The sequence below is a fragment of a genome, unplaced genomic scaffold (genome assembly GCF_019419815.1).
Source record: "Pyrus x bretschneideri cultivar Hongxiangsu unplaced genomic scaffold, Pyrus_bretschneideri_v1 Contig46, whole genome shotgun sequence".
Classification (NCBI taxonomy): Eukaryota; Viridiplantae; Streptophyta; class Magnoliopsida; order Rosales; family Rosaceae; genus Pyrus; species Pyrus x bretschneideri.
Window position 1 is genome coordinate 1,780,330 of NW_025999783.1, and position 25,118 is coordinate 1,805,447.

The window sequence follows — 25,118 nt, forward strand, 5'->3', positions numbered from 1 at the left end:
ATAACAGGATGTGTTTATTAAAAGATATATACATCATTCGGAATCGTAGGGAACTTTCCAAGAAAAAATGAGTGAAAGAAAAACCCTTACAAGACAATAGAATTAAAGACTTGCCTTACACTCCAACATAATTCAGGACCCGACTTGCCATTACACTCCAACATAATTCAGGACCCAGCAGGTAGATATGTTTTCAATTCCTACCTGGCTAATGATAGATCAACAACTAATTAACAGGTAACCAAATTAAACCAACAACTCCATAATTTCTTTTGCTGCCATCTGGCCCAAAGCATGCGTTTAAAGCAATTTTGTGAAGATCAAAGGGATCGATATATTGAAGCTCTTTCGATTTCTTTTAGTTTTTCCAAGCGAGGCTGACCATTAAGTCATCAATATGACAGATTCAAAAATAAATGAATTCGATCGAAGTCACTAAATATACTTAATATCTCTCTTTATTCTAAGCAGGTTGAAAAAAAAAAGAAATCCATGTGACTGAAATTGCTCGGTAATAAGGTTATGAACTTCCCCTAATCATAATCCAAATAATTTTTTTTAATAAAGAAATATTACACACTAATTGATGCAGGTTGGCCCAAAGAAAGCATTCATTGGAATTCGAACTGGGATTGAGGTTTCTAAACCTTTACTCGATTTTTACTCCACCAATCTCTTGAGATTAGCATACCCAAATAATATTTTTTTTTTTTTGGGGGCAACATATCTAAATACAGATACATGCTAGATAATGGATATGGATAAATATGTACGTATACAGTAGTCTTCAGCTCAACGGACAAAGAGAACAAACTTTAAGTTCGGGGGGATAAGGACAGAGCATAACACGTAATTTTCTTGCCCTACAAGCTTCATTTGATTGAGGTTGCATTACAAATCAGGGACAGAGTAGATAAGCTTAAGTATATATGCAGGTTTCCTTTGCAAATGTTGGATGCATTGACACGTACGGAGCACCAATCAACAAAATCTAACTGAAGTTATTTACCATAGTACTCTAGATTGACGACATCTGGTAGAAAAAATGGTCATTCATCCCTATAATCTACATAGCAGTATTACAATGTTCTAGCTTTCGATTACCGGCCGGCTCCGGCAAGTCTCTCATATGAGTTATCGAATGAAACTTTCCACGCGTGATCCTTGCGCAATCCTAAGACCCCGCGCGCCACTTATATTAGCGTCTTTTCCTGGTAATTTCCCTTTTGGTAATCGAGTGGTCGTGGCAGCATCTCTATCTACAACTACTCCACTTGATGACAATAAAAGCTATACGGCCGGGATGGACTATTATTTTTCCACTGACATCCAGCCTGCATTTGCAGGCAAGACAACGGCTACTCGGTGGTTGGTCTTCATCAATGTTTTTTCTTCTTCTAGTACCCTAAAATTTCCGCAAGACTAGTTCTGGTTGTGCACAAGGGATGGGCACTGTGCAGTTCCACCTAAATTGGAACCGGAACCGGAAAATATCAACTGTTCGATTTAGTGCGGTTTCGCTTAAATTTATTACTAGAACTGTACATTTTAGTCTATACCGGTTCCGATTCGAGTTCTTGCCGGTTTACGGTTCCGAATACTAAATTATTTAAACACCAAATCTGCTATGAAGCTACTTATGTAGTAGATCACGCCAAAGAAATATACTGATATAGAGTTATGCATTCAAATACGTCTTCTAAAACGATTATATAAAGTTGCATACAACACAAATCCTTTTTAATGCAAATGTCTTTGGTAGTGGCACCCTGATAGTGGTTCCCTGATATTGGCAGCAGTAGCAACAGTAGCAAGCAAAAACATTTTAGGATGGGTGAGCCCTAATTGGGATGGATTCACTGCTTTGCAACTTGGTGAAACTAATTTTTCAACCTATTAAACCATGACATGTGTATATATATAATTTATTTATTAGTAAAACGGTTTGGTTCGGTTCCGATCGGTTCTTGTTCCTTCAAAACAGGAACAGGTTTGAACTAGTTTGGTTCGGTTTTTTACTCAAAGTGGATTTTTCCGATCAACACAGTTCTTTTCGGTTTTTTCCATATAGTTCGATGCGGTTTTATGGTTTGGCAGTTTTTATGACTACCCCTACTACCAAGTCTTCTGGGATATTATAGATTATCATATATCAGACGAAATAAATGAAATATGTTTGAAGTGTTTCTGCTTAATTAACGAATAACTAAATTGGCCAATTTTTTTTTTGGGAATATCGACACTCCAAAAATCTTATTATGCACTCCTCAAAATGTGTTTTTCTTTCTAAATATATAAAGTTTGGAGTGCAAAATAAGAATTTTGGAGTGCCAATAACAATTCTCTTTTTATATCCTTTTCTTTTTGGCAGAAAAAGAAAAGAACAGTTTTATGAATCTTTTTACATGATGGTATTTTGACGCTACAACGTAGTGGTATAATTTTACTCAAATTATAAATATGTACATATAATATGAACTATATTTTGTCTAGGGATGGCAAAGGTTCGGTTTGGGGACGGAAATGTCATATCTATTCCTATAACCACGAAAATTAACCATATTCATAACCGCAAATTAACCATCGGGGATTATCCATAACCATACCCACGGGGTAACGGATTTCTCATCAGTTAATGGTTATATCCATTTTTGTCATTGCAAAATAATTATTCGTTCAACTAACACATTAGAATTTAATGGATTCTAATTCCGTCATTAAATATCCACATTCGAATCTTAAAAAACATAACAATATTTTCTTCAGATGTTCATTATAAGCCAAATATGAAAGCAAATTAAGGCAAATTTGTCCTGAGAAAAAAAAAAGGATGACAAAAGCAAATATAACAGCCACTAAGGGAGAAAGACAAAACAAATTATTAAATCATTTAAATACTTGAGAATATTATATTCATATTGGATTCGGGGACGGATACGGATTGGGAACCCCTATAACCATATTCAAACTCCTAATTGAATAATATTAACGATTTTTTTCCATATCCAAAAATCCGAATTTTCATCCTCAAATTTGCGCCATTCGAACAGTTATGAAGTTCAGTGGGGTTGAATTATTATCCCTCATTTTATCCCCTCATATTATAATATGTGAAATGGTAACATCACGTGGCAGGGTGTTCCCGGCACACAAAATTTCTCATCCTTTTGCAACCAACCAATAGCGGGAAAAAAAAAAAATTACATATACGTGATAATACATGGTGTTGGTATACCATGGTTCCATCCCATGATGAAGGATGGTTCGGAATCTCTAGAATTCTATAGAGAACTAATGATTCGTTGAAGAATACTACATTCAAAGGAATGCAATGGTTGGTTCATTCACCTTATACATTGGAATTACAAATAAGATTAATCAAAACATGAGAACTCTATGTGGTGCATGAATATATGAAGTTCCAAGGCCAATGCATTGGATGGTGCATGAATGTTTCGACTTCCAATGATAGTGATGGAGTTAATTCTTTGACTCAATAGGGTGTTTCATGTATGCATATAAATAGAAGTGGCATTTCACTATTGCTGATCATCCAAAAGCAAGCATACCACTCCACGTGATAACACATGGTGTTGGTATACCATGGTTCCATCCCATGATGAAGGATGGTTTGGAATCTCTAGAATTCTATAGAGAACTAATGATTCGTTGAAGAATACTACATTCAAAGGAATGCAATGGTTGGTTCATTCACCTTATACATTGGAATTACAAATAAGATTAATCAAAACATGAGAGCTCTATGTGGTGCATGAATATATGAAGTTCCAAGGCCAATGCATTGGATGGTGCATGAATGTTTCGACTTCCAATGATAGTGATGGAGTTAATTCTTTGACTCAGTAGGATGTTTCATGTATGCATATAAATAGAAGTGGCATTTCACTATTGCTGATCATCCAAAAGCAAGCATACCACTCCACGTGATAATACATGGTGTTGGTATACCATGGTTCCATCCCATGATGAAGGATGGTTTGGAATCTCTAGAATTCTATAGAGAACTAATGATTCGTTGAAGAATACTACATTCAAAGGAATGCAATGGTTGGTTCATTCACCTTATACATTGGAATTACAAATAAGATTAATCAAAACATGAGAACTCTATGTGGTGCATGAATATATGAAGTTCCAAGGCCAATGTATTGGATGGTGCATGAATGTTTCGACTTCCAATGATAGTGATGGAGTTAATTCTTTGACTCAGTAGGATGTTTCATGTATGCATATAAATAGAAGTGGCATTTCACTATTGCTAATCATCCAAAAGCAAGCATACCACTCCGAGAGAGAGACAGAGAGAGAGTATTCTAAGAGTTGTTCCACGCTAAGGTTGAGAGAGAGAGTATTCTAAGAGTTGTTCCGCTAAGGTTGAGAGTGAGAGTGTTCCATCATAAATTATGTGAGTGAGATTTAGTTAGAGAATGTGTGTTATACTTTCTTATATTCATCAAGTTTTGTCTTCAGCTTGATAAGATTGTTTTGGTTGTACCCATTATTTTGATTTAACGGAAGATTGATTGTTGCCCCGTGGATAGGCACAAATTGCCGAACCACGTAAATCCTTGGTGTTTATCTTTCTAATTTACTTTGTGATTTTCTCTATCCAATAGTACTGTCAATCCTAACATGCGGATCACCTCCTACCCCATGCAAATAACATATCTTCACCATTATAATCGGAACCACTTAATTTCTTAATCTTCAATCAAAGATCATCCCTAAAAAAAATCATTCCAATATAGATGGTTTATGCATTCAATTATGGAACAAATCGACAGTATGAGACCAAGTAACATATTTATGATGAATTCTTTCACTTTTTTTTTTTTTTTTTTTTATACATTTGGATGACTCAATGATAAAAGTCTAGCAAATGCTAATTGGTTATAACATTAGTATTAGACCAAGTAACATATTAAAAATGCTTATAACATTTTAAATCTCTCCATAAGTGCTAATTGATTTTAGAATGTATGTTTATGTTCTAACGTATCATCAGACCAACAATTATACAGTCTAACATGCTCTCACGTCATGAATATGTAGTCTAAATTAAGAGTTCATCATAAACAGGTACTATTTACTATGAATAGGGTGAGCAAATACAAAAGATTTTTTTTATTTATTTAATGAAGGTGAAAAGGAACAAAATTATTTGTACAATCTTGTACACAGTAATATAAGCAAAACTCACTAATGTGTTCCACACGTTGTATTACTACATTTTATGTACAAGGTTTATGTGGCGCGCATACTGAGTAACTATGAGCTAACTACATCATTCTTGTGAATACGGGCATGCCAACTTACAACTGAATTTGATCGGGCAAGTAGAATATATATTGTGATGATGTCAAATGCACTGTTGACTTACGTACTCGAGCAGTAAAGGTTGAGGAAGTAACACATCTTGCCTTGGGTTCTAGAACTTGAAGACTAGGTTGCCTAGATCATTGCAAAATTTAGGATCTCATGCACTATGTTCAGCTGGATCGACTATATATATTCGTGAGATATAGGTGTGCCAAATCGATGTCAGGCTGTAGGGACACAGGTACTCAAAGGAGGTGAGCATCTTTATGGTGAACGTGGTTCCACCGTCTAAATGCCGAACTGCAAAATGCACTTGAGAATAACCAATTATAGAACACTCTACTCCGTTGGAAGCTAATGAAATAAGGTCTTTCGGTGAATAAGTTAAAAACTCTTCTCCGGCCAAGACTTGGATAGATAATTGGATAGATAACCAACTTACTAGAACTATTGTTGTTAGTACAAACTAAAGATGCTCATTGATTGCTTTATTCTACGGATCTAATATTGTTGGTTCAAACTGAAGATGTCGCCGGTTGTTAACACAATGTTATCCAAACTAAAGATGTGTTGACGGGAGGGTCAAGATAATTAGTGTTTTTCTCAAGAAGTGTGAGAAGAGTTTCACGCAGAGCGATGGATTTCTCATAGAGCATTTGAGTTGTTTGTTGAGTTAAAGGGACCTTCAATGTTGCAGAGCCTCTTCCATTTAAAGGCAAGACTTCCATGATAAACAAGTTTGATGAGGTAGAGTCCTAATAGGACTGTGTTTGCTCAACATTTGCTTGAATATTCCTTTTATCCCCTCTTAGTCAAAACTTCATTTTCATCTAGTCTCGGTCTCCTTATTGTCAATAGGACTCTGAATCTAGTCTCATTATGAGATTCATCCATCTTTATCTGATCATGTATGCATTTTGATCCCTGGGATAATCCATATTTATTCATGGTTTATTCTAATCCTTGGCAGTTACATGTGTGTAGGACTCGACCGAGCCACCCTTATACTTAATCTTTTTTCATAATCCTACTTTCATGAGGACTCAGTCAAATAGATGTTTTCATGGACCAAAATCCTATTGGTCTGATGGATATTTACTGGGCTGAGAACTATGGTCCTTAGGTCAATCCATCTTAGCCCAAACAAATGTATAAAACATATAGTTGATCGAGTGAAATGTTTGACAAATGCTTTCTACACATTTTGACACACGTTTTTCGAAGTCTATTCTGTAATGTATTATAACGACCAGAACAATTTATCTTTTCGATCTTCCCTCAAAAATCATGTCTGTCAAAAATCACTCAAATTTGAAACCATATGAATGTAAGAGTAAATTTAGTTTTTTATGTAAAACCATATTTATTCATTTTCCCCATTACAAATTTATGTTTTAATGGTTTTAGATTTGTCTAACTGTTTGCAAGAATGATCTATGAATGATATACTAAAATATAGATGGTTCAGATCGTTGTAAATACATTACGAAGTGGGCTCTACAAAATGAGTTATTATATCCTAATATAAATGGTTCGGATCGTTGAAATACATTACGAAGTAAATCCTACAAAATGGGTGTCAAAATGTGGGTCAAAAGTATATGTCCCATATCCTAACCCGTGTGTGTATATATGTAGTCCTCTTCCGTACGTTGAAGGATCCCTCAATTAATTTTTTTTTTATTTTTTATTTTTTATAGACATATTGTGATACTCATTTTATAACATTTTTCAATGATCCAAATCAGTTATATTTTAGTTCATCATTCATAAATCATTGCTTACAAAAAATTAGATAACTCCAAAATTATTAAGACATCCACTTGTAGTGAAGAAAATGAACGAATACGATTTTTCAAAGAAAAACTATTATAACTACTGTTACAGCCTGTTCTGGAATTTTTTTAAAAACGTAAGTGTGAAAGGACGATTTTTCCCCTAGTGTGATTTTTTACGTTGTGTGGTTGTTTTTGGATTGTTGTTGGCTGATTGTGGACCACACCTTTCCACACACACACACACCCTCACCTTTCCCATAACCTGCACCCTGTCCCGAGCCATTTCCCTTCCCCATTTCCTATTCCATTTGTACGGACATACCCCAAAACCCTCCAAACCTTCACAGATCGAAGAAAAAAAAAGTATATATCCATGCTCGTGAGGTCCGTAGGAGTTCAACCATACCCATTTCAGGTAAGGGTACCTTCGTTTTCACGTCGAACTCGGGATACCCGATTTTTGTCATTGTTCATGCACACGTTAATTCTTGTGTTTTTGGGAATTTCAAGCTTGTAGGAAGCTTGGTGAGTCCTTAGGAGGCTCGGGGTGGTTCGTTTGAAGGTTTTAGACGTCGGGATCGTGAGTTTCGAGGTTGGCCGGAGTTGGTGGTGTTTTCCCGACGAGATTCCATGTGTTTTAGCACTTGAAAGTGGTATGGATTTGTTCCTCTCGTTGTAAGCTTCATTTTGGTACCAATTTTGTGAAATTTGGTTGAAAAACGAAGAAGATATGAAGGTTTGAAGTTTTTACGATTTTCCGGCGCCGGAGCCTTGCCGTAGAAGACGACGGAATATTCCATCAGTTTGGACGGAATATTCCTAACAGCGTTAACGAAATCCATTAAAGTTAATGGAATATTCCTGACGGTGTTAACTGACGCCATCAGCGTGCCAGGCACGTGCCTGCGAGTGGCAGGCGCGTGTGGCCGTTCCTTGGCCGGCGCGTGTGACGGTGAAATTTTTTTCTAAAAATATGGGGATGTTCCTGAGGTTGAGTAGATCACGTTGGTTTATTCATACACCCTATTTGAGCATTGTATGAGAAGTTATTTCATAAGGTTGATTATGTGCTTTAAAATTTACGTTTTTATAGTGGTTTCGCATATAGGTGATACCTATCCCGAGGACAAGCGTGGTCACTCGAGGCAAGGGGGTTACGACCCTTCTACATACCAGTGAGTGGGCTTTTGGTTTTCCGTATATACCTATATACTCATATTTTTCCCAGAAATTGATTTGAAACGTTTATTCGTTTATGTGCCATGCATTATGTTGCCGTTTGTTTATGCATTGTTAGTTGCATATATATATATGTGTGTGTGTGTGTGTGTGTGTGTGTGTGTGTATTGGTGCTGTAGGTGAGTTATGATTTATGTTTACATTCAGTAGCGATTTGAGATGCATAGAGAGCTCATAACATGCACCCCCGGTGTTAGTGCTCTCGCCTAGAGTCGGGCACAGTCCTTCACGTGATGTTCACTTCCCGCACCACTCGCTCATCTTGGATCCAAGTTAGGTGCACAGTCCTGTCGTACATACCACTTTAGGTGGTTCCGACTCGTAGGTGACCCGCGATTATTCGCCCAGCCTTCACGTAATTGTAGCACTTGAGCGTACTTATATTAGACCCAGGATTGTCGTACAGACCACGTTAGGTGATTCCGACTCGTGTGCAGGTATAGTTAGTGAGATGGAGATTTGAGCTCTAGATTCAGCCGTACAGGTCACGTTAGGTGACTACGGCTGACAGATTCATGGCATTGATTTTGACATTTTCCTGAGCACTTGCATTTTACTTCGAGGTTCTGGCATGGCATATTTCTGAGCATGATTTATATATATATATATATATATGTATATTATATTTTCTGGGAAGTATACAGGTTTTACGGCGAGGGGTTAGAACTTGTTTATGAAATGGTTTTTGAAAAGCTTTGTTTTTGCCCACTCACACTTTTTGTTTTGCGCCCCTCCAGGCTCTTGGCTAGCACGTTTGGTGGCTTCCCTGAGGATTTCCCCAGCATATCTGACAGACTATTACCAGTGTAGGATCACCTTCGGGTGTGCCTTTGTAGTATCGTTTTCTCCCGGACTGCATTAGGTCTACGTGCTCTAAACTTTGTGTTCACACTTACGCTTGCACATATTTGTTATTACTTTGTGTAAAGCTGGTTTTTATTTATTCGTATTATTTTTATTATTATTTTATTAGCTTCCGCACTGTGCACATGGTTACGTCACTTCCACGTGATGGCCAGCATACCCTGATCTCGATCGGGGTGTGTCAATTACTATTTAATCCAACTGATAAATACTTTTGAATTTGAATGATTTTTGTTAGAGATAATTTTTAAAGAAAAACCTAAACGATAAACAGCTGAATCGCTGAAATAAAATATAGAATGAGGCTTACAAAAACTCTTCAAATAAACTTATTTGAAGAATCCCTCAACCGAAGGAGACTGACGTTGGACTGCTCAAACCTCTCTCCCTACCTCGTTTGTAGCAGAAGATGTAGATGGCAGGACACATTTTTCTTGCAGCAGGCTCATCTCGTCATGTGAAACCCTAATTAATAAAAGTCATGTAGATATGGATGCTTTGGCTAGCATTGCGTACACTTGACAATTAATGAGACGAAGACAATGTGTTAAAATTAAAGAAGAAAGACTAAACAAAATGTATGATAGGGAGAATAGTATTTTAAATTACATTTTATAAACTAAATGATTTAGTTGTTAATGATTAAATTATTATTTAAGTGTTTATTAATGTGCTTATTTTTTATTGGTGATATATCATTTAATTTGCAAATTTAGTTTAAAATTTTGATCTTTCTAGCATTATCCAAACACAAATGGATACTCAAGAACAGAGAGCATTATCAATCTTCTCTTTTGAATTTTTCTGCATATATTTAAATTGTTTGTTTTAGGTCACTTCTTAAAAATTATATTTACAAAAAAAATTTAGCAAAATTTAAAATCACCTAGTCCTCTAACTTGTTATTCAATAATATATGAATTCATGTTCTTTAGTTAAACAATAAAATCATGACAACATTAATCAAACAATTAAATATTTTTTTTATTTTGTTGAATTTTGTTACTGAATATATTGATCATAAAATGGTAACATAGAAACTAAATAGTTCTAATCATCAAGTAATATTACATGATTGTACCCATAAAGAAGAACGTTAAAACATAGCAAAAAATAGTTAAAAGGAAGATTGCTAATATCTCCCGTAAGGATGAGATAAGCAATGGGGAAATTTGAACTCATATGACCTTATTTTACACTCAATTTAAACTTTTAATGTAAATTATCTTTTTTACCTTTATTACATAATTACCATCAATTATAAGATTAAATTAACAATAAAACTAAAATTTATCAGTAAACTCACACCCAATAATCAAACTCTACCATCATGCAATCTTATCATACGTTCATTCTAACATGTACTCAAAGTCCTAGGAGCGTTTATATCAATTTAAGCAACGTTGAGGGCTAAAGAATGTAGGCACTAATAATACTGTAGCCTCTTGAAGGTGCTTGAAAATGCTTTGATAGATACATTGAGATTTTCTTTTATTTTTTTATTTTTTGAAAATATTTATCAATTTTTTTTTTGTCTATTTATATTTGGGGATAGGCCTCCAACTATATCTTGCTTTGAACGCTAACACTATAAAGAAATAATTTACTTTCCGTTGCTTCCACTTTATATTTTCATAATAGATCCTTAGAAATATTGCAACAATCCTTTCATAGGGACTAAGAAACTGTTCCAAATTGGTGATCATTTCGTGTCAAGGTCCCTTCCTAATGATATCTACAATGTTCAAGCACTTCAAGAAATTTCATTACCTTCGAATAAAATTTTCGGTCCCATCAGTGAAAATATTGGGAAGCTTTCCAATTTAAAGCTCATGCCCATCCTTTACCTTTGATGAATTACACGGACATTATTAAATTAAATTCGGAATTCAACCATTTCAGAGGTAACATCTCGGCACTTGATTTCTCTAAACTTTACATGAACTAAATAAACTGAATTTTATGAATAATCACTTCTATGGTCTCTTGCTAATAAGCCTTTACTAATGCAAATCCCTCAAAGCATTTCCACTGACTACAAACAATCTCGACGGACTGCATTTGAGGGGAACCAAGAACTTTATGAACCCCTACTTCCGAACAAATGCCAATAGATAAATACAAGTAATGACAAATATGCAGCAAAAGAAGAATTAAGCACAAGACAAATATATGAGAGATACTGCTCTATTTAATCCTTGAATGAGTTACAAAAATACTGATTTTGTGTTTTTATTTTCTAAATGGGTATAAAGATAAATTTATATTGAATTAGGTTTGTTAGGGCAGTTTACGTAATAAATTTGGGTTTATTAGAATAAACTGAGTGTAGAGAAAAATTATATGGGTTCAAATAAAATTGGGTAAATTACACTTTACCATCTCAAGTTTGGGGTCAATTTCAATTTCTTACAACATCTTTAAAACATTTCAATTTCATACCTCATGTACTATTTTATTTCAATATAATACATCCGTTACATTTTCTATCCATTGATCCGTTAAGAGCTGATGTGTCTGCCAAATTTGTGACAGATGGCAAAACAAAATTTTAATTAAAAAAAAAAAATTGAAATCGCGTAACCCCTCCCCACCCCCCCTTCTCCCTTCTCTCATCTGCAACCCCACCCACCCTTCTCTTCTCTACAACTCGCACCCACCTTCTTCTTCTCTATGCGACTCCAAAGCCTCCAATCCGCCTTCGTCGGCGCCCAGCCCAGCCACCACCTTGAGCTCTGCTCGGCACCCACTCACCTTTCTCCCCCATCTGAGACATAAATTTGGCAGTCACGTGACATAAATATGACAGACACGTCAACTCTTAACGAATAAATGGATCGAAAATGTAACGGATATATTATATTGAAATAAAATAATACTTGAGGTATGAAATTAAAATGTTTTAAAGATGTTATAAGAAATTAAAATTGACTTCAAACTTAAGATGGTAAAGTGTAATTTAACCAATAAAATTTCTCTAAGCAGCGTGTAGACCTACCACATAGTATAGTACTCTAGGAAATTGTTCAACAACTCTGATATTTATGACTCCACCTAATTTGGGGTATTTGAAAAAATAACTAAAATTTAGACCATGAATAAAATAATAGCTATCCTTTTAAATGTATAATAATTATAATCAAAATTTGATATATCATTACTAATATACCCTTAATAACTAAAAACTAGCTTTTCTCTTCTTGTCTCTCTCTCTAAGTATACCGACCTCTCTCTCTCAAACCAGAACTGCTTTCTCGCTGATCAGAAATTTTCTTCTGGTTTTGGGTTTTCAGATTCTCTTGGCTTCTGTTTGGTTGGTGGGAAAGGTAAGGAAATGAAAAATATATTTCAGTGGTTTTAATTGAAATTTGAATGCTTGTGTTTGCAAGCTCGGACCGTTGAAAAAATTCCGCTGAATATGATCCTGGTTGTTTTGTGGCTTACAATTTGATCCTGTTATTGTAATTCTGCTTAATTAAATTGGTTGTTGAATTGGTTTTTGAAAAATATTTGCATGATCAAAACTGGGTTTGAATCCTGAAAATCTGATTGCTTTCGTACCAATATATGGAACTTTTATCTAATTGATATATCATGTTTACATTATGTTGACAGCATCTTGGGCAATTTCAGCTCGCAATTCCAGTGAGTTAGTGGACATTCGAATGCTGAACTAAGTTTGCAGATTTTTTTTGTTGAGCAAACGATATTTACCTACGCTAAAGAGAAGGGGATAGGTTTGTAGATTTTGGAGGAGCTCTGTAAGAGTAGAACCTCTGGCGTGTAGTTCCTTTATATGAGGAAGTTTTTATTCATTAATAATATATTAATAATTTTATATTAACCTTTAATTATAATTATCATAAAATTAAAATGATGAGTATAATACTATACAGGTCTAAATTTTGATTATTTTTCTAAATTTCCCAACTAATTTTGGTTGTGTATAATTTCAGTTCATCTTCTGCTTGCTAATTAACCATCCAAATCGGTGGGGGCAATTTTGTTGATGGTGTTTGATATTTTTTTGTGTTGAATTATTCGGGAGACGGGTCAAAGACCCATTTCTAACAACAACGATATTGTTTATAATTTGATAATTATATAATTATTACTTGCACAATTCATCAGGTGTTGAGTTTTATCACAAAAGACTTTGGTATTAGCAAGAATAGGAATCAAATATTTAAAGTCTTCTTTTTTCATCTTTCGCTTTCTAATTAACTTTGTGTGAACAAGTATAGGACGCAAACCCCATCAAGTTATAAAAGAAGTGGTTGAGCTGCTTCTCGAACAAGAACAACCACATTGCCTGCTTGTCTACTTATTGTCTGGAACATCTGCAAGCTTCCATATTGTTCTCAAAGTAATCTTTTACTTTTTCTACAAATTTATCGATTCGATCCTATTTGCTGGCGCCTTCGAAATTGTCATGGAAGAAAATAACTAAGAAGCCTACTAGGAAGTAGGGGCTTCCAGCCATATGTGCATCCGGGTCATATAATGCATACTCAAGCACCTAAACACAATTGTCTTTTAACATTTCTTCTAATGACAACTTAGAGTGCGGACGTCTAATCCATTTTACAATTTGATCGTGTACATTAAAATTTTAATTGGTAATTTTATTTTCTAATTTTACAAAAGAAAAGATTTATGCATACTGTCACATCCCGGCCCCAGGCGGATCACTTCCCGGGCCCGTTCCACCACCGTAGCACGATATTGTCCGCTTTGGGCTTACCATTCCCTCACGGTTTTGTTTTTGGGAACTCACGAGCAACTTCCCAGTGGGTCACCCATCATGGGATTGCTCTAGCCCCCCTCTCGCTTAACTTCGGAGTTCCTACGGAACCCGAAGCCAGTGAGCTCCCAAAAGGCCTCGTGTTAGGTAGGGATGGAAATATACATTTAAGGATCACTCCCCTGGGCGATGTGGGATGTCACAATCCACCCCCCTTAGGGGCCCGACGTCCTCGTCGACATATTTCCGGCCAGGGATTGGCTCTGATACCAATTGTTATATCCCGGCCTGGGGCAGAACTACTTCCCGGGCCCGACTCCACCACTGTAGCACGATATTGTCCGCTTTGGGCCCCGACCACGCCCTCACGGTTTTGTTTCTGGGAACTTACATGAGAACTTCCCGATGGGTCACCCATCTTGGGAATGCTCTCGCGCGCTACTCGCTTAACTTCGGAGTTCCCATGGAACCTGAAGCCAGTGAGCTCCCAAAAGGCCTCGTGCTAGGTAGGGATGGGAATATACATTTAAGGATCACTCCCCTGGGTGATGTGGGATGTCACAATCCACCCCCCCTTAGGGGCCCGACGTCCTCGTCGACACATCACGGCCAGGGTTAGGCTCTGATACCAATTGTCACATCCCGGCCCGGGGCGGATCACTTCCCGAGCTCGCTCCACCACCGTAGCACGATATTATCCGCTTTGGGTTTACCATTCCCTCACAGTTTTGTTTTTGGGAACTCACGAGCAACTTCCCAGTGGGTCACCCATCATGGGATTGCTCTAGCCCCCCTCTCGCTTAACTTCGGAGTTCCTACGGAACCCGAAGCCAGTGAGCTCCCAAAAGGCCTCGTGTTAGGTAGGGACGGGAATATACATTTAAGGATCACTCCCCTGGACGATGTGGGATGTGATCTAGAAGTTCTCTTTGTGACGTGATCAAATGTGGAAGTAGGAAAGAGATAAATCGAGGCTCCCTTTGATGTGGTCTAAATGAATCCTCACTCTAGATGCACCCCACTTTTGATTAATGTCGTGGGGATATTGAGGATATAGAGTTCAAACTTCCTTGGGCAACTACAATTTTCTAATTGCGTCCAGAGGACGATGACTTTTTGAGAAAACTACTCCTAGACTTCTATACAAATTCAACAAATAGAAACCTGACAAGATTATCATCTTGGTGTATTTATATTTCATCGTGTTACATGTTTCACTTCCAAGCCTTTGGAAGTCGTTATGAAGATTTTGAGTATTAGAAGTTGTTCAGTATTGCATTTCTACTCCTAGATTAACGATTAGTTTGAAATGAGTTACTCAGACCTTTGTGGACGAGTTGCATCTTGTTTGTCCCACCAGTAGCATGGTTGCAGTATATCCTTATTTCCATTCTAGTCACTTGTAACCACAGTTACAATTTCGGGTTAACTATGGTATCATTGGAGTTGATGTATGAAGATTTTACGCACAGTGCATATTTAATAGACGTATACTTTTGTTAGAATTATGGGTAACTACGGTTACATTCCTGTTTAGGAGTATGGTATCCTTCGAAATATAATACAAATATTATATGTGCAGCTTGTGATTTACAGCAGATTATTGCGAACAAATATTTGATTGAGATTGTGATGTTGAAAATTTATGTTATTGACGATGTTACCTCAGAAGGTAGTGAATGAGTACGATCGAGGCTGGTATGTGTATTTCCCATTGAGGGGCAAGATGGTAATATTGCACCCTCGGGAATTGTTACTTGCTTATCAAGACAACAGTGAATTGTCGGTTTTGTGGGGTACAGACCGTAATATTAATAACTTATTCGTTGGGTTGTTAAGTAAGTAAACAAGTAGATTATTCTACGTTAATATTCGTATTTACTTATTTAATTCGTTAATTGTTAGGTGGGCTTGACCCAAAAATATTACATGCTTAATTTCGAAGTGCATTACGCTTTGAATATGTTTATGAGAGGATAGTAGGAATTTGGAGGCATGAAAGAAGAGTCACTACACTCCGATCATGACAGAATGTCATCTTTTTTTTATGTAGTCACTATAACTTGATGTCTTCCTCGTGTATGTATTTACATACATATCTCTTTAAATTTGAGTATTCAACGTTGGACTGACGATTTTAAATTTCGAGGACGAAATTTTCTTAAGGTGGGTAGATTGTGACAACCCGTTCCAAATTTTACGTTTTTATTTTATTTAAAAAGCATGAATTTACGAAATTGCCCTAGAGGTAAGGACTTTGACTTTTGTTGACCATCGTCTAGAGAGACGTATGACTTATTCTTTTAACATATTCTCGTAATACTCGTGGATGTGAACGCATAGGCGAAAACCGTTTTCGAGTCCGGATTATAACGGTATAGTTACGGACGTTCAAAATTGGTTATTCAAGGTTTAGTGTTGATTAAATTAAATCCCCAATCAGAAATTGGTTATTTAAGGTGAAGCCCAATCAAAAAAAGGAAAGAAAAGAAAAAAAAAAAAAAAATATCCCAGCTTTCCCGTGGGTTTTTCCCACTCGCGACCACCCACTTTCCAAGGCCGATTCCGGCCAACTCCGGTGGAGTTTTTCGATGCCACCACCACCATCTTGAAGCTCTCATTCCCCTCTACAAAATCCACCCAAGAACCACCTTGATTAACCATGGTATGAGGCGGTTTGAGGCCACGAAAGTTGACGAAAATCAATGGTGCTCCGGCCACCCTTCTCGATTTTCCGGCAAATCGGCAAAGCAATGGCCGATGCCACCACTTGGGCTTTGTAGCCCATCATCCCAGGAGCAAAACCCAACCAACCTTGACCCCGTTGGACCACCGTAGACGACGAATCGATGTCGGGAAGTTTTAGGCACCCGCCGGCTTCGTGGGCAAAATTGACCATCTTTCGTCCACTTTTGGACTTCGTGGCAGGTATGAAAGTTGCTCCACTCACTGAGATCTTCATTTCTGTGATGTTTGAGAATTTTTGGAAATAGTTGAATTTTCCGGCTAGTCGGGGCGGCCGACCGCCACCCGCGGCGGCGCGTGGCCAGTGGGCCGCCAATGCTATTTTTAGGCTATGTCAAATGTCTTGAATTCAGTTTTGTCATTTGAATGACGTAGGTTGATAGTTGGAACCTAAATTCGTTACGATACGTTACTTGATAAAATGTGAATCGATGATCCGACCGTTGGATCGTCACCAAAATTGGATACATTATAATACGTAATATTTAAAAATTATAGGAATTTACGGATCGGGAATCCGACTTACGGATCTTCCTAAATTGGATTTGTAAGTTAGTAAAATAAATGTTCACGACCACTTGTTTTAGGCAATTGGCGGAGATCTGACTGTTGGATCGTAATGAAATTTTAATATGTTATTCTAGAAACATATTGTGGATCGTTGGGAGTTGCGGATTGGAAATCTAATATGCGGATCTTCCGGGTCAAGTTATACAGGGTTGTAAACCCTACCGTTGATCTTTGATCGACGGTTGACTTGTGGTCAATGGGTATCAAACTATTTTAGAATGTCGTTGAGGTTGTGTTTTATGTGAATTACATATTCTACGGATAAGAGTTCTGAGATGTGATTTGATAATTGGTCACAGGGACCATTCATTCAGGACGCCTCGATGCGTGCGCTAGAGAATCATAGCGTGGACTCCAGGTGAGTGCATCTTTTCCTTTTTATCGTACATATTACTCAGAGTTCTAGTGACACTTTTAAATTGATTAGGCATATTACTTTCATACATATTTATTGTGAATGCTTGAAGTACTATATGAACTACGAATGACTTGATCCCTGTTTAGGGTACATAGGCAGTCTAACGAGACGTTAGATGCAGCCATAAAATATTTGAGACAAAAGCCTTGCTTGGGAAATTGAGTAATGCGAAGGAAATTTGTAAAGGCAAGTTTTAGTTTTGTGAATTAGTTAGTTAAATTAGAGTTAATTGGGTTGTCATGGATAATTATCCCTGAAAATAAGTAGTTTGGGAGTAGGGCGTTACTGATTGTACACTTCACACCATATTGTTTATAATTGAAAATGCTACGACATGGTTAAGTAGTAGATTGCATCATGATATATCCATATGTATATTACTTGCATATAATTATTGGGAATGCTTTCAAGTGCAAAGGTGAACTCAGGACACCCAGGTAAGTTCAGGTGAGTTTATGGTAATAATTGAATCGATTGCGTTATAGCATGACTACAGTTATGAGTTAGGCAATTTCGATACTGTCGTACTGGTTGCCATGAGTTGCACATGTTATATTGAGATGCATTGAGAGCTCATGAACCTGTACCCCGGTGTTAGTGCTCCCGCCCGTGGCCAGGGCACAGTCCTTCACGTGATGTTCACCTCCCGCACCTTACGCTCACCTTGGATTCAAGGTAGGTGCACAGTCCTGTTGTACAGACCACTTTAGGTGGTTCCGACTCGTAGGTGACCCGCGATTATTCGCCCAGTCTTCACGTGATCGTAGCACTTGAGCGTATTTATTTACATCCAGTCCTGTCGTACAGACCACTTTAGGTGGTTCCGACTCATGGGCAGGTATACTTATTGAGCTATTGGCTAGCCAGGATTGATGAGATATGGATAAGTCGTACAGGTCACTATAGGTGACTCCGACTTATATGCTAGCCATGAATGATGAGATATGGATAAGATGTACAAGTCATTTTAGATGACTCTGACTGATATATCACTTTGTATTGATTTAGCTCATTTGGCCTACTTATTAATGTATGGTGGAGTCGATGGCAAATTGTGGTTTTGGTCATTTCTGAGTATGGTTTGGATATATGTATATATGTTGTACTGTCTTATGGAAAACGATACGGGTTTTACATTTAGGGGCATTACTTTTTGAGAGGTAGTAACTTTGGGAAGCTTGGTTTTATTGCTTACTCACACCTTCTTTATGGTGCCCTCCAGGTTTTAACTGCTGAGTTTGTATTGACAAGAATCTGTGGCGAATCTTAGTATTGATGGATATTTTTGAGGGTATGATTCTTACCCACACTACTGTACCTTACTTATGCTCTGACATACGTGTGAAATGGGTTCGCTCCCACTCGTAGCGCACTCTGGTATTTAGACACTTTTAGATTCAAATTCATTCACTTTTTATACACTATCACATTTTATGGCTTCGTCACCTTCCAGGTGTCGGCCAGCACAGCTCGATTCAGGGTCCAAGTGGACTTTCTGGGTCGGGGTGTGTCACATACTCTATTTCTCCTTGTGCATATTTTGTCATTTGATTATCTTATGATTTATTCAATCGAAGCAAACAAAAGAAAAAAGAAACATAAAAAAGTAGGAATGTGCATGAGGAAAAAAGAAGTGTATAGATATCACCACCCTTTAGAATTGATGAGTCTATAGCTTAAAATATACCTACAGGATTATCGAACTCTTAAACAATCCAATTACTAGAAAATGTCACACATACACACACAAAAATATATAAATGTATATATATAGATGAAAAGGTAATTAATTTGGCCGTCACTTACTAATATGGTACAGTGGTATTCCTCTTTCCTCTTCACTTATAAGTAAGAAGTCTTAGGTTCAATTTTCGCCAAAGGTAAATTTGAACCACATTATCGTCAGCCTATTATAAGACTTAGCCCACTCCTCCACTTATAGATAATATCGTTTGTTCAAAAAAAAAAAAAGTAATTACGTTGGCCTAAAGCTCCAAAAAGCTTGAATCTTACAAGGACATGGTTAACTTTAAAGTTTGTAACCTACTTTGAGTTGGAAAAGTTAGCAATCTAGTGTATTTGAAGTTAGCGAGTTTTGGTATTCTTTGTATTAGTGTTTTTAGTAGGATAAATTATGATTATTTTCTTATAATTTAGTAGGGTTTGCGATTGCTTTCTTGTTTGTTAAGATTTCAATTTTTATAAATACACCTTGTAATTTTAGTTGATAGAAATCTAGTCTAGCAATGTTCTTGGTAAATATATAGTGTTCTTATTTCTTTAGTCAATAAATATAGTCAAAATTTATAATTAATTTGTTCTTTTTCTCGTTATTTGATTTTTTCCAACACTATGGGCTCGCTATTTCAAAACAACTGCACCAAGAACACTGAAATATTACTAACCAACTGCACCGACAACACTGAAATTTCTAAGAAAACTTGCGTCCCTTGCTTCATATTCAAACTATGGATTTATAGTGATTGGTTGACAAAGTCCTCCCCAAATCCCCACAAAAGTATCTTTGTATATAATTCAACTTCCAAGCTTCGCTTCAAATGAAAGCAAGGGATATATCATATATATATATATATATATATATATGTAGAATGTACAAGAATTTCAAGGTTTTCTGCTTTTGGTAAGAATATCTTTAATTGCTTTTGAAAAAAATTAAAGTATCTGTGTTCTTTTAATAATTCATACCAGCAATGTAGACACATGAATACAGATAAGGCATAAGATGTTAAAAATAAGATAGAATCAAAGCCCTATTACTTTCTCAGGATGCATCGAATGTAATCTTTATAAGTTACCGTTTTCCTTTTGTCAAAAGCCAACGGCATATAAGAATCTAGAAGAAAGTCAAGTGAATGTTAACTTGTTCGACTCTAAAAGTTACAAGGTCTAAGCAGGGCGCAGACAAAATAATTAGTAGCTAATTACGTTTTTTTGGTGGTTTGAATGTTGATGCGGGCATGCCAATTTGCCACCGAGCTTACATTCTGAATCAAGCGAGTTTGGCCGAGGAAGGAACACCATCGGCCTTGAGTTCTAAAACCTGAAGATAAGGTTATGTAAATCACTGTGAAGTTCTGGATTCTATGTACCGAGTTCAGCAGCCTTAATTATTTTTTTTTGTTGGCCAATCAAAGTAAATTTCATTAAAAGAGAAAGATAGTACAAGGTGAGAACAATTCAAAAAGAGAGTCAAGAATAGACAAACAAAAGACCAACTCCATAAAAGAAAATTACAATGAAATTGGCCCAAAAAGAGCAGCCCAACACAATTAACAACTAGAAAAGCCTAGTTATGAGAATGTAAAGCAGCCACCTCCACCAAAACAGCATCACCGCCACCGCAGATCCGTCGCCATCACCCGAAATAAAGGCCAAAGAACTAAATGGATGAAAAGAGAATGGGGGTAGGCAAGCTACCCGCATTGAGAGCACTCCCATAATCCTACCAAATAGTGCAAAGCGCACTTTAAATGCTACGGGCCACTAGAGCCACCAAAGTACACATCTGGAGGAGATCCTAAGAAGAGACACCCAATGAAACGAGCAGCAAGGGTAGATGGTTGTAAATTCATAGTGAGGAGCGATATTTGAAGAGAAACAAAGCCTCAACTATATTGATGAAATTATGGGTCCACCGAATTGGTATCAAACAATATGGGCAAAGGTACTCAAGGGTTATGAGTGTCTTAATAGTAAAAGTTGATAATGTAACCTGAAGGTAACCAATTATACAATACCTCACTTCTCCAAGAAGGCTAATGAAGTGACATCTTCGCTGACTGAGACTTAAGATAAATAGCCATCCACAGACTCAAAGAAAATCCTCGTCTATCTAGTCAGTCGAGATTCCTAAGGCAAACTAACTCCACAAATCTAGCTCCACAAATCTAGCCCCGTCTATCCAGCCAGTCACCTTCACTGGTTGCTTCTGGAAATCTCGTTTATCTAGTCGGTCGTCGTCCATTGACTGCCAACCAAACCTGAATGTGTTTATGGGAATAAATTGCTTGATGTTCAAGTTGTAAAGTCTGATAGTATTGCAACTCCTTGAAATATTATCTTAATATAGTTAGAATTACCTTTAATTTCCTCATGGCCAATCCGTCCCTTTATCTCTTTTTAACTCATGATCAAGTCCAAGTCTTATACTTGGTTATCTCGATACTACTAGAGATAATTGCATGCACCACATATCTAGTCGTCACCTCAAGATGAGTCCTCATTGCATGAAACATTGGACTCCTTAATTATTCCTACTCTCAAGCACTTTCGGGATAATTCCAATAACACCTTAGATAATACTATGATTATTAAAACTATAAACTATAATACTATCTAGAAAAGTTATTAAAAATCATCTTCATCTTCTTTGAATCTAACCACGTCAAATATATGGGTTGATGGTGGAAAATTGGGTATAGACATAACTACTAAAAATTTGAGAGTTTTAACGAAAAGTCCATGGTACTGTTCATTTTAACAAAAAATCATATTTTTACACTAAAAAGTCAATCCTAGTACTATTCACTTTACCTTTTATTTTTCTTTATCATTAAAATTCAAAATTTTCAACATTTTTTCATTAATTTTTCTTAAAAATTTTGATTGAGAAAATAAGCATAGTTTATTGAGCAAATTCTTGAGGCTGCTGATATTGAAACTTTTTGAAAATACAAACGAAAAAGTTGTACTTTAAAGAGTGCAATACTTGTGCACAAGAAGTCATTATGCACTATTTACGAGAAGAAATTGCACCTATCCTCAACAAACCCGCCCACATTTGTCGTCACTCAAGTGAAATACGTGACTTGTCCTAACTAAAAGGGAAAGAAACGTGAACAACACGTATTGAAAGACGTGATAGCACATGGGACTATCTATTAGAACCTTACTTTACGTCTTTTATAATTGCAGAGATGGGATAGCAGGACAACAATACAAACAATCAATATTTCATTAATTGTTTTTTTCTCTCTGTACTATTTATACTAATACTCAACTCTAACTGTAACCACAAAATGATGCCATCTCGCATCCTAACACTATCGGGCTCAATACATCAACAGAAATATCAAACCCAACTATGGGCAATGTGTGGAGACGTCGAAAATCTATCAAACTCTAACTCGTTTCTATTCTCCAATTTCGGACTACTCAATGCTTTGTTTTTCACTTTTGGCAGTACTCCTAGACCTAGCTTTGGTTAAGATTGTGGTAAAGCTCTCTGAAATTTCATCTCGTCATTTATCAAATGTTACCATTGAGTCCAATTTGGGCTTAGCAATGATTTGGTATAATCACAATTTGGTCATTGGGCTGGCAAAGAAGTAACTCTTAATTGGGCTCATTACGAGGGTTTTTTTGTTTTTTTTTTTTTGACGAAAGGCGATAGGAGGTTAATGGGGGTATATATTTACGCCAAGAAGTGATTAAAATTTAAGAACATTTATCTTTACGCTCGAAGCTTTCATGTGTGGTTGCACACTCCATCAATAACAAGTATAAAAATGTGAAACAAGCCTGTAAACATAATTTCATATAGCAATTACTATATCTGTGAGGACATAACTTCCTTGATAAGTTCATCTTATGTGAAAAACGAAGCACCAGTCAATTTGCCTAGAGAGACAAATTTTTGAAAACCAAGAGTCTTTGGAGTTGACAATTCCTAGCCCCAAAAAGAAAGAGAGAAAAAAAAAAGAACAAATAAATTAAATTCATTACATAAATATTTTATCGTACATCCTTCGGACCACAATTTAAGAGAAAATTACTATCAACGGACTGGAGCTAGCCTTCCATTGGCTCATCCCATCGAGAACAAGAAGAGAGTTACAAATGAGGAATGTTTTTGAAATATCATTTGAACTTATACATTTTTTTTTTTCAATTTGTAATATGACTCATCGTTAAGCTTTTCATTCAAAATAGTTGCACATAACTCGTTTTTAGGGTTCTTTCGAACAATTGGCCTCATTTTAACTTCATTTCATTGTTTACCACAAGCAATGATTTTGTAAAAACAATGTATATTTTGAGGACTATATACTGTTGAAAAGAAACTCGATCAAAATTATATCATGTCATTATACTAAGTTTCATTTTGTTTTAGAATAAAAATAAGTATTCTATTGCATAATCATTTCATTTTTAGTTTGTAGAAACTCTAGATTTTTGTTTCGTCCAATGCAACCTTCTAGAAGGCTTCTAGAAGGGAGTGAAGTGTTGAAAGTCATTAATAGGCCTAAACACAAGTCATGTGCAACGTACACGACTTGTTTGGATAGAAAACCGAACAGAGTTGAGATCATATGACAAATTGATAGTTTTAGAAAGTTGACATGACAAGTCACTTAAAATTTTAGTTAACGTGATAAAAGTATATAAATTCAAATGACATTTCAAAAATTTTGCCTTGTAAAACTCTAAATGGGCCCTTGGTTGAAATTTTTGGAAATATAAATAGATAGGTCCAGGAAGATGTTTCTGCAAGTGAATACGGTTCTTGACTTGTGCCTTAAGGAAACTTTCCAGTTAATCTTCATCAGAATAATTGAACTTGACCGAGTGTGATTGCTGATCAATCTGCCCTCCTCTGTATGACCCTCGCTTCTTTTTGGTCTTTTCGTGCCGAAAATCCCTACAAATTCAATGGAAAGCATAATTAAGAAACAAGTGCCTAGAGAGTCACTTAGTACTATGATTTAGTGGTATTCCTCTTCACTTGTAAGTGAGAGGTCTTAGGTTCGATTCTAACTAAAGGAAAAATTAAACCACATTATTATGGTAAGCCCATTGTTAAGAATTGGCCCACTTGCCCACCCCCTTAATGTAGATACTATCGTTTGTTGAAGAAAAAAAAGAACACAAGACGTTCTAGCGAGTGCATGCACATGGTGCGTTTGAGAATGAAGGGCATAAAGCTTTAAGTCTAATATGGTTCTCAACAGGAGCATCACAATCAGCTCAATAGCAATATGAAAGACACTAGTTATCTTTTTATTTTTCAAAATTTATGTTCAAAGAGTGCCAAATCATTCAGCTCTTTATGTACACCAGAAATATAACCTTTTCTCCATACTCCAGTAGGACAGATAAAAGAATTAATCCAAGAGTCCTGCCCTCCTGGGCGACAGGTTTTGCGAAACTGTGACTGGAAATTAGTTTGCACTATAGTGTTGGATTACAAACAAGAGAAGTGGGGTTATTAGCCATAGAATCCATATGTTGCGGACAGGCGCTCAAAAACAGTACATTAGTTGAAACTCGAAATACATCGGAGTTTCCCCAATAAAACCAATTTTCCTATAGCAGAGGTCCACTGGAGAAAAAGAGAAGGATGGTTAGAGGTGAAGAAATAAGAGAGAGCAAAGAGAGGTGGATGCTTATCCCTGTTTTT

At 36.5% G+C, this 25,118-nt stretch overlaps 1 long non-coding RNA gene across 1 annotated transcript; it reads left to right on the forward strand.

Moving 5' to 3' along the window:
- Positions 1–12,380: 12,380 nt before the first annotated feature.
- On the forward strand, positions 12,381–13,065 carry LOC125469846. Its single transcript, XR_007252108.1, has 2 exons — positions 12,381–12,547; positions 12,837–13,065. It is a non-coding gene; the product is annotated as an uncharacterized LOC125469846 (long non-coding RNA).
- Positions 13,066–25,118: the final 12,053 nt, after the last annotated feature.